The sequence below is a fragment of the Apteryx rowi genome, unplaced genomic scaffold (assembly GCF_003343035.1).
Source record: "Apteryx rowi isolate R43461 unplaced genomic scaffold, aptRow1 scaffold_108, whole genome shotgun sequence".
Taxonomy (NCBI): Eukaryota; Metazoa; Chordata; class Aves; order Apterygiformes; family Apterygidae; genus Apteryx; species Apteryx rowi.
The window spans coordinates 1455325-1464077 of NW_020447286.1; positions in this window are offsets into that span (position 1 = coordinate 1455325).

Consider the following 8753-nt stretch of genomic DNA (forward strand, 5'->3'; position numbering starts at 1 on the left):
CCTTTCTAAATTAGTAACTGATGGTTTTGTGTTATCCTTTCTAAATTAGTAATCACATTATTTTAATGGATGTTACTAATCCAAGAACTTGTGTGAGGAAATAAACATTTTTTATTATTCTTATTACATTACTGTCTCAGTCATTGCTATCGAACCTTCATAGCATGACAGTGCGACATGCACACTGTGGACCTTGTCAAAATCAGGTAACAGATAGCTTCCAACTGCAGTTTTAACATGGGCATACTTATCATTAGTATTTAATTTACTGGATTTTCCTCTGCTTATACGGGTTGCCTACTACATTACAATTTTGCAGTCATTGAAATTAATGAATATTTGACAGTGCTTTGTGTGTTCAGAGAATTGTTTAGGTATTGGCTAATCAAGTTTTGCAACAGCCAGGAGGGATGAAAATATATTTTTGCATCTCTCACTGTTTTTTTACAGGAGCAGAACAGGCCTATGGCCATGCAAGGTTCCCCCATATGCGATGCTGTGCGCTGCGGAGATGTTCACAGCAGTTCCTGCTCGGTGGGCAAGTTTAAACGACACGGTGCGATGCCATGCAGTGACCCGAGCTTGTGCTCCAAAAGCACTGCGCCCCGGTAGCATAAGGGCTAATCGACCTTTTTTTCAGGCAGTTTCAATTTACGATAATATGTGGTATTCACGTCCTGTTCAGTCATGCCTGTTACAGGGAGGAAGCTTCTGGAAAAGGGACAAAGTAGAAAATTAGGGAGAAGTAAATCCACCAAGGGATATAAAGCCTGTTTATGGTGATGTATATTCATGATACTGGTAGACTGAGCAGTATCAGGGTACAGTCTACATTAATATTCCTGACTTTAAAGCACAAGAGCCAGTGGACTGCTCAGACTTGGCGCCCTCCCTCCCTAACTTTTGAAGAACCAAGATTTTTAGGTTGAAATCCATTTGATCCTTTTTAGATGTCGTCTTTAGAATGAGATGAATTGTCAGATTAATCCCACCGTAAGAACCATAATGCTTGAAGGTCATGAGAAAGACCATTTCAAGATATTTTTTCTGTGCATCTAAATGATTTCCAAGGTCTAAATATCTGCTGCTTGACTGTTCCCCTTTACATTGCTGGCTGTGAAGTCAATACCTGATCTCAAATTTCAGGTCTCAAAGTAAATAGTCCAATACATCAGAAGTATCAATATAGACAAAAATATGGTAACATCTTCTGAGCAGTTTTGTCGTAGAAAGCTAGCAAATGAAGCCAATGGGGAGGATGAAGCTGACAACATTTAACAAGAAATTGATATATCTAGGAGAATGTTTTTGGAAGGAGATTTTTTAAAACAGCAGAAACCATTAAATAATGTACTCACATTCATTCTGAGGCTATGGTTTCATCAGAGACTGATTTTAATAAGAAACCTTATTTATATTTGCATGGAAACTAGGGGAATCAGGTGTTCACTCACTCAGATATCACATTTATGTGAAAACAGATATTCATAAAACCAAAGAGTAACTTCCAAAGAATACCTTCCTTTATATCTTCCTTCTTTTTAATCTTCCCCCAAAAGAGCAAGGGTTTTTTTTAATCTAAAAAAATAGTATTTTTTTGTAATGTGCACTGACCTTTTAAGAGTGTGAACACAGTAAAAGTTCATTCAACCTCCAGAATATTAAGCGTTCTCCTGAAATTACGACTGTTCCAGCTAGAACACTGCCTTTTCAGTTTTCCATTCCGGATTTTTTATTATTTTTCATGTTTTCGTGGCATTGCTTTGTGAATTTCATTAAATGTCACACAAGGCACACAAAACCATACACTGGCAGATAAATGGCTGTGAGCTATTTTTATTGGTGTGGGACTAGTGTCTACAACAGTCTAAGAACTGCTTACCCCCAAGTTTATAGAAAAGACCTTGAATTGTAAATTGTTATGATAGCTCCCATGTCTAGATGGATTATTGATTGTGAGGAGATTCTTCATTTCACAGAGAAATAGTCTTTTAGTTCAGAAAGGCAAAAAAAATTTTTCACCTTAAAAAAAGAAAAAGATTTCAAAAAAAAAAGATCCATCCCATCTACCCTATCCCTTTCAAAGCTCTTGCAGGGGTGGCCTTTCTAGGGCTTCCTTGGTCCTTCCTGGCAGGTCAGCATGGTGGCCTGCCGTGTCACATCGGTGAGAGCTAAAGCACCCCCTTTCCTCCTCCATAACTGTCAATGGGGCTGAAGCTACCAAGATGCTTGCCCCAGTAGAGATGGCTCTCACCACTGACTGTTCCCAGGGCGTTTGAAAGCAGCCCTACACTGATGCAGAGGGTTAGATAACACATGGATTGTGAATAGTTTTCTGGGGATGTTGCAAAAGGTCCATGACAAGGGTAGAGGGCGCTGGATTAGATGAGGTGCTGGTGGGAGGAGGCTGGGTATGGAATGACTAGTGGGGAAAGGGATGGGAGATGTGGGAAACGAGCAAGTTCAGCCCCTCTTGGGACAAGCAGGGCAGCTGCCTGGTGCAAAGAATAGGAGTGATGGCTGCCATTTTAGTCTGGGGAGTGGGGGGAAGGAAAATTCATCTCCTCTTCAGCTTCATTTAGCTTTTGAAGCATGTTATTTGTGCACCATTTTTTGTCATTTACAGTAACTTCTTCACTGCATTTGGTACTGTACAATGAGAGAGAAGGAGGGAGGAAAAAAAAAGAGATTTATTAGTAACTTCTGTAGTTTGAATTTCCCCTCTTGGAAGGCTGGCCTAGTAGAAATAAAACTGAGCAAATGGCACCGTTTGGCCAGCAGATGCCTTATGCACCAGAAAGCTTTCAACTGAAAAGCAGCCTGCACAGAGGGCCATCATTATTCCAACTACACAGTGCCTCAAAATCTTTTCTATGAGCCTGGTGGGAGCTGAATATGCATGCAGGCTATACTTTCAAAGGCTGCGGAGGAACTGTGTCTAGCCCTATTCTATTCAGGGTACGAGGGAAGTCAGCCTTCTCCCTTCTCACTGTAACACTCAATGTAACAATATAAAAAACTTTCAAAGATGAGAAAACTGAAAAACAGACTATGCTCTCTTTCAAATCCCATATTCAGTCTGTCTCCCAGATAACAGTTGCTTCTTTTAAGCCAGATGAAAACAAGGGTATCAAATGAAGCAATTATTCTCTTTTGTGGACAAAAACATAAGTCCATTGTTGTGGGAAATCTCTTCTTACTGGAAGCTGAACCCTTTTGTCGTCAGTACAGCAAAGGCTCTTCTCCCTACGCAGGCAAACAGACTGAGGTCCGATTAACCATGGACACACTTGAGGCAGGAATACATGAAGCACAGAAGGTGTTCCTTTAATGCATACAAGACTTTTACCTTAAATAAGTAAAACTAACCTGCTGATTTGCAATCAATAGATATTTTGTAACATACTTTTGAAAAGAAGTTGCTTCTAACTTTATTTTCTTTGGAGACAAACTATGGGATGCTAATTCTGACTCTTTCAACAAGAGTTGATTATCTGCTTACATGACTAGTCTCTAGGCACACAATAAGAGGTATTTGTACTGATCCTGGCCCTGAGAAGGGGAGGTTCACAAGTTCACACTTCATACTGTTTTTCTGGTGTATCATCTGAGTGCTGCAGGAAGGGAAACAAATACATCTTATTTCCATGTGTTTAGAATGACAGATATGAGACTTTAATGTAAGCTGCAGAAGGTAGAGATTATCAAATAGCAGGGCAGAAGGAGAAACATTTCCAAGAACACAGCTGTGTTCCAAGAATAGAAGGCTTAAAAGCTGTACCATAATACTGTGCAAAGTGGTAGTTAATTTCCAGTCTCCTCGTTAAAGGTGTGTGCATATAGCTATCACACAGAAGATCTTCATGCTGAGCAACTCCTCTATTTTGGCTTAGGTTACTCTAAGTATCAGATTTCTATTTGAAAGAATACTGATTTTAAATCAGGGTAGGATTTGATCCAGACTGAATATTTTCATGGAAAGATTTTACAAGAAAAGCTTTTTTTTCCATTCTACCAGGAACATCACAGTTCAATTAATTGCACCATGTTTATTATGCATTGAACAAAAAACAAAAGGCAATATATAGAGCTACTTATGGCTTTCTCTGCCTTGAGATTTGTGTGCCAGTCAATTGCTAAACCTTTCTATTATTTGGTCCTCAAAGAGAGATGTGTTGTCTCAAACATGGATACTTATCTTTAAGAAAAAGCACTAACTGAAGAAAACAAGTTGTTTGGAGCCATTTAACATCCAGATTAAGAACTGAAGTAAGATTCTCAGCTGTATGTTTTCTGTATATTCAGTATCTTGTTTCTCTGGGGTTTTTTGCTTCATTACAGAATTGGGAAGTGGGAAAGGAATAGAATACACAGTTTTACTTGTTGGCTGAATGAAGTTCCAGCCTTCAAAAAATATGGAGTTAGAAACAAATTATTTCACAAAGGTTAGTAACAGCAATGACAGCTGCTGAGAGATCCAGCACATTATCTAGTTAAGCCTTAGCCATTAACTACACATCCCCCTCTATGGGCTTTAATTGAAGAGCTGCTGCTGACTTATTAGCTCCACCAGTAATTCTTTGAGTTCAGAAGATGTCCAGAATAGAAAAAAACTCACCTCCTGGTCAGCCTGGGTCGTACTGTTTGAAAAGCTGTTACTGCTGGTAGCCCTGGCATACATGCTACAAGTCTTATAGCAAGCCCTGTAGCCACCCCAATTATCAGAGCTTCCCAGGCATCAAACACTCAGTGGCTTTGTCCAAGAATTCCATGAACAAGGGAGAACTGCATCACAAAAGAAGAACTTTACTCTGGGTTGGGAATGCATGCTGTTTGGCATGCGATGCAATTAACTGAAGTTCACCAAACAGATGAATGGAAAACATGATGATCAGACTAGCTGATGCCTGTGTAGTACACATGAAGCCTCCTCAGACTCCATGAAAGGGGTCAAAATGAAAGTATTTCCTATACAACTCTGATGCAGACTTAGCCCTGTCCTGCTTCCCTTCATTTTGCTTTCCTCCCAAAATGGGATTATTTCTACTTTGTATCATTATATTATCTGACATGAAATTTAAAAGGTTTTACACTTTATGTGTAAGCCACATATGCATGTTGTGCTTGTCACAAAGATGTTATGAATCTGCTTCAGATAGTATTAGCTGTTGCTTTTAGAATACGAGGTTCCCTATCCAGTCCTAACAGAGTTGCAGTCAAAAGGTGTAGTTATATATAAGAACTCACAGGGAATTGCTGCAATTGTTGATAATTACTACAAATGGCACAATAAGCTTCCCATGGCTATCTTCCACTATTTCTATTAGTACCTTGACATTTTCATACTTCAACATTTCTGTTTATAAATATATAAACATTTTTAATATATAAACAGTTTTAAATATTTTAAAGCTAGCTGTGAAACTATCTATAATGTAGGTTTTCAGATTGAAAGCCTGCATCCTGTTTCCAGCAAATGAGAGTTTTACACTAGGAATTTTCCACATAGAATCTTCTGCCTTTAAAATGACTGTATCCTCAGATCTCTTACTCTCTTCATGAGGCTTTTCTTGCATCAGCAGTGTCCTGAGTTCCCCTTATTTCTCCAGTAAAGACAATTTTTTCAAATGGTCTTGTTTAAAAATGGCATTTAGATGCAAACACCATTCTAGGCACTTCATGGAAATCGGCTACAGACTTCCTTCTTAGCACAGTCTGACTCTTTTTCAGATCACGGATTTAGCACAAACAACCTGAAACCAATCTTTTAACATAAGGCATGCTTAATATTCTTAAAAGAAAAATATTAGCAGTTGATTAGATTTATAAAGCAGTGTGTCTGGACATGTACAAACATAAACTGTGAACTAGTTCTGAAAAAACATTGGGGAATCTGAAAGCTAATCTTATGTCTTGTTTATTAAAATATACTGAATGCTAATAGGCTGAATGCATACATCATTTGGATTTAAATAAATTTCAGGATAAAAAGTCTTTTAAATATCTTTTGAAACTATGCAGAAAAGGAATATGAAAAAACACATTCCGAGATAATTTGTTCACTTCATCATTTCTCCTGAATTTCATTTCTGCAGCACAGTTTAATTCCTTTGGATGTTCCTGAGCTAACCAATGAAGATGCAATTATGTTGCCTAACAGATAAGCACCATATGTCCTACTTCCTCATAAGAAATAGGAACGTCACTTCTGCTACCTGACACTTCACAACACGCTACAGACCATAGCAGTTCTAACACTGTCTTACACCATGTACGCACATCAGGAAGAGGGGGCAATGGAGCAGTGTTGGTGATCAAGCATGCTATTTGAATCAAGAACTGAATTTCTGCCCCATTCCATTCCATAAACTAAAGGTGGGATTCCACAACCGTGTTCTTCACTTGAGTAATTTTTGCCTTCTAACTACACTAGCCCTAGCCAGTCATTACTTCCACTATGTGCCCTGCCCAGCTGTGGCTGAGCAGTGGTTTGTGCAGTTCGTAAGGAGATCCAGAACAGGGAATTGAACATCTGATACAACTGAGAGGGAGGCACAGCAGTGACCAAGGATGGTAGCAACTGGAGAAGAACAGGATGCATAGCTGACTGTGAAAGCTGGCTTTGCTGTTGCAAAAAGCATCCATGACTGTTTTACACATTCCTTTGCATCAGATACAAAGATTTTTCTTCCTTAAAGACTCCTGGGGAATGGGAAGTCCAGAAATCTGTTGACATATTGAGAATTCAAAAAGCCTTCTGATTCATTTTCTATAGTTAAAATGTAACAAATGTGAGTAAGAACCAGGTTGTGCATCTTTCAAGTAACTTCTTGTCTTAAAAATACTTAAAGACTCTAGAGGAGTTACATGAAAAAATGGTGTTTGTATCTATTAGAAAGAGCTGTAATTTATAGCACTTAAACACAAAGGAATGTTAGCTTGGACTGTAGTAGCAGATAACTAATGCAGGACTGAAATTTTTAGAACTTAAACTTAGAACTTAAACGGATATATTTTAAATGCAGTATATCACAAATCTAGGGTTAGTAAAACAAGGTACAGGGCTACCCACCAGCTGAAAATGCACAAAATGGCCTAGTCTGCCTGTCCACCTCCTCTTACCAAGGTTCAAGGTCCACTCGTTTGGTTCTTACCCAGTCTGCTCCAGAATCTCTTACTTCTGGTAACTGGCCCAGGACTTCCCGAATGAAATAATTTATTGGCTTGCAGTTATTTACAATCTGTTGGTATAGCAATAAAAGTGGTACTTGCAGCTGACAGACTACATGACCAGCTGTAATCCATAGGTGACTTCACACAAGTATCATTTAGTGTCACCTCTCATAACTGACTGGAATCTGTACACGTGGCTATGTTTTGCAATGCATATGAGATGAGCATGAATTGTGGGAAGGTGCTCCAGCCACCAGTTGGCATTCATAGGAAGAGGGAGAAATGTGAAATAAAAGTGCTGAAGAACAAGCTGTAGCTATGTTTCTGCTGGGTCTGCAGGCTTTGTGATTGAAAGGCTCAAGACTAGGAAAAGGCAGGATGGAGAACTGGTCTATCAGTTCCTAAACACGGATTGGTTTGCTATCACAGATCACCTATAGACAGGTGATTTGTGATACTAATGTAGATAAGCCTATTGAAGGCAGAGCAGCCATAAGACGATGAAGCACTGTTTTAGAGAATGCTTATGAATGAGACATGTGTCAGGGTTCACGAGGATACCAGCAAGGTAGGTAGGAGAGAGGGTCCAGTGGCAACTGTAGATTTTTGGCTTGAGGTCTTGGATCAGGACTTCTTGCACAGTGTTCTTCAAACTGCTTCTAGTACTAAGCACAGGGATATAGAGACAGGTAGAAAGACAGAATTTTCTCACATAAAAAGAAATGGTTTAAGAAGAAAAGTGAAGAGTATTCAGGAAGTATGGAACCTGAAGAAAAATATATAAAGTTACCTTTTTTTTTTTAAAGGAAGATTAAAAACTAAATATTGATTAAAAATCTAGGAAAATACAATGCTTGAGATAATTAATTCCTTGCAAGGATTCATAGAAAAAAAGGTAGAGCAGTGGTCCACAAAATTCAGGCAAGAAGAGGGCTAAAGATATAAAATTCAGTTAAACAATAGAAATAAAAATAAGCAACTAGATTTAGACTATATTAACAGGTACTTTTAAATGTCTTTACTTTTTATATGATACTTTTATACAATTATAGTTTTACAAAATTTTAGAAGATGAAAATATCCAGTTTGGGATAAAACATATGATAAATAATATTTAATTGTAATATACATATATATTTAACATGCCTGTTGGAAACTTGATAGAAGGAAGATAATCATGACTGTCTATTATGAAAGTACCATTATTTAGGAATAAGCGAGTATATTGCACTAGTGGTATGGAGGAAGATTTAAATTAAAGAAAACAGAGCCAAGAAGGTCATCTGTATCATAGTGTATCACATAATCTGCATGGATTGAAAGTTCTGGTTGAATTAGGAAGAATATAATAGTAGAGTTATATCCTGACCAAATAATATAATGAGGGCTGTGCTTCTAAAATAAAGTATTATAAAAATTATGAAGGAAAAAACTTAATAAAGTAAATCTTCAGTTAACACTATAATCAGAGTAAACATCTATAACATGGTGCAGAACCTGCATTTTAACACACTATTGATAGCTGTTTCTTGGAGTAGTTAGAGAATTCACAAGACATCAGCTGACTTTTGAGTAAGTCC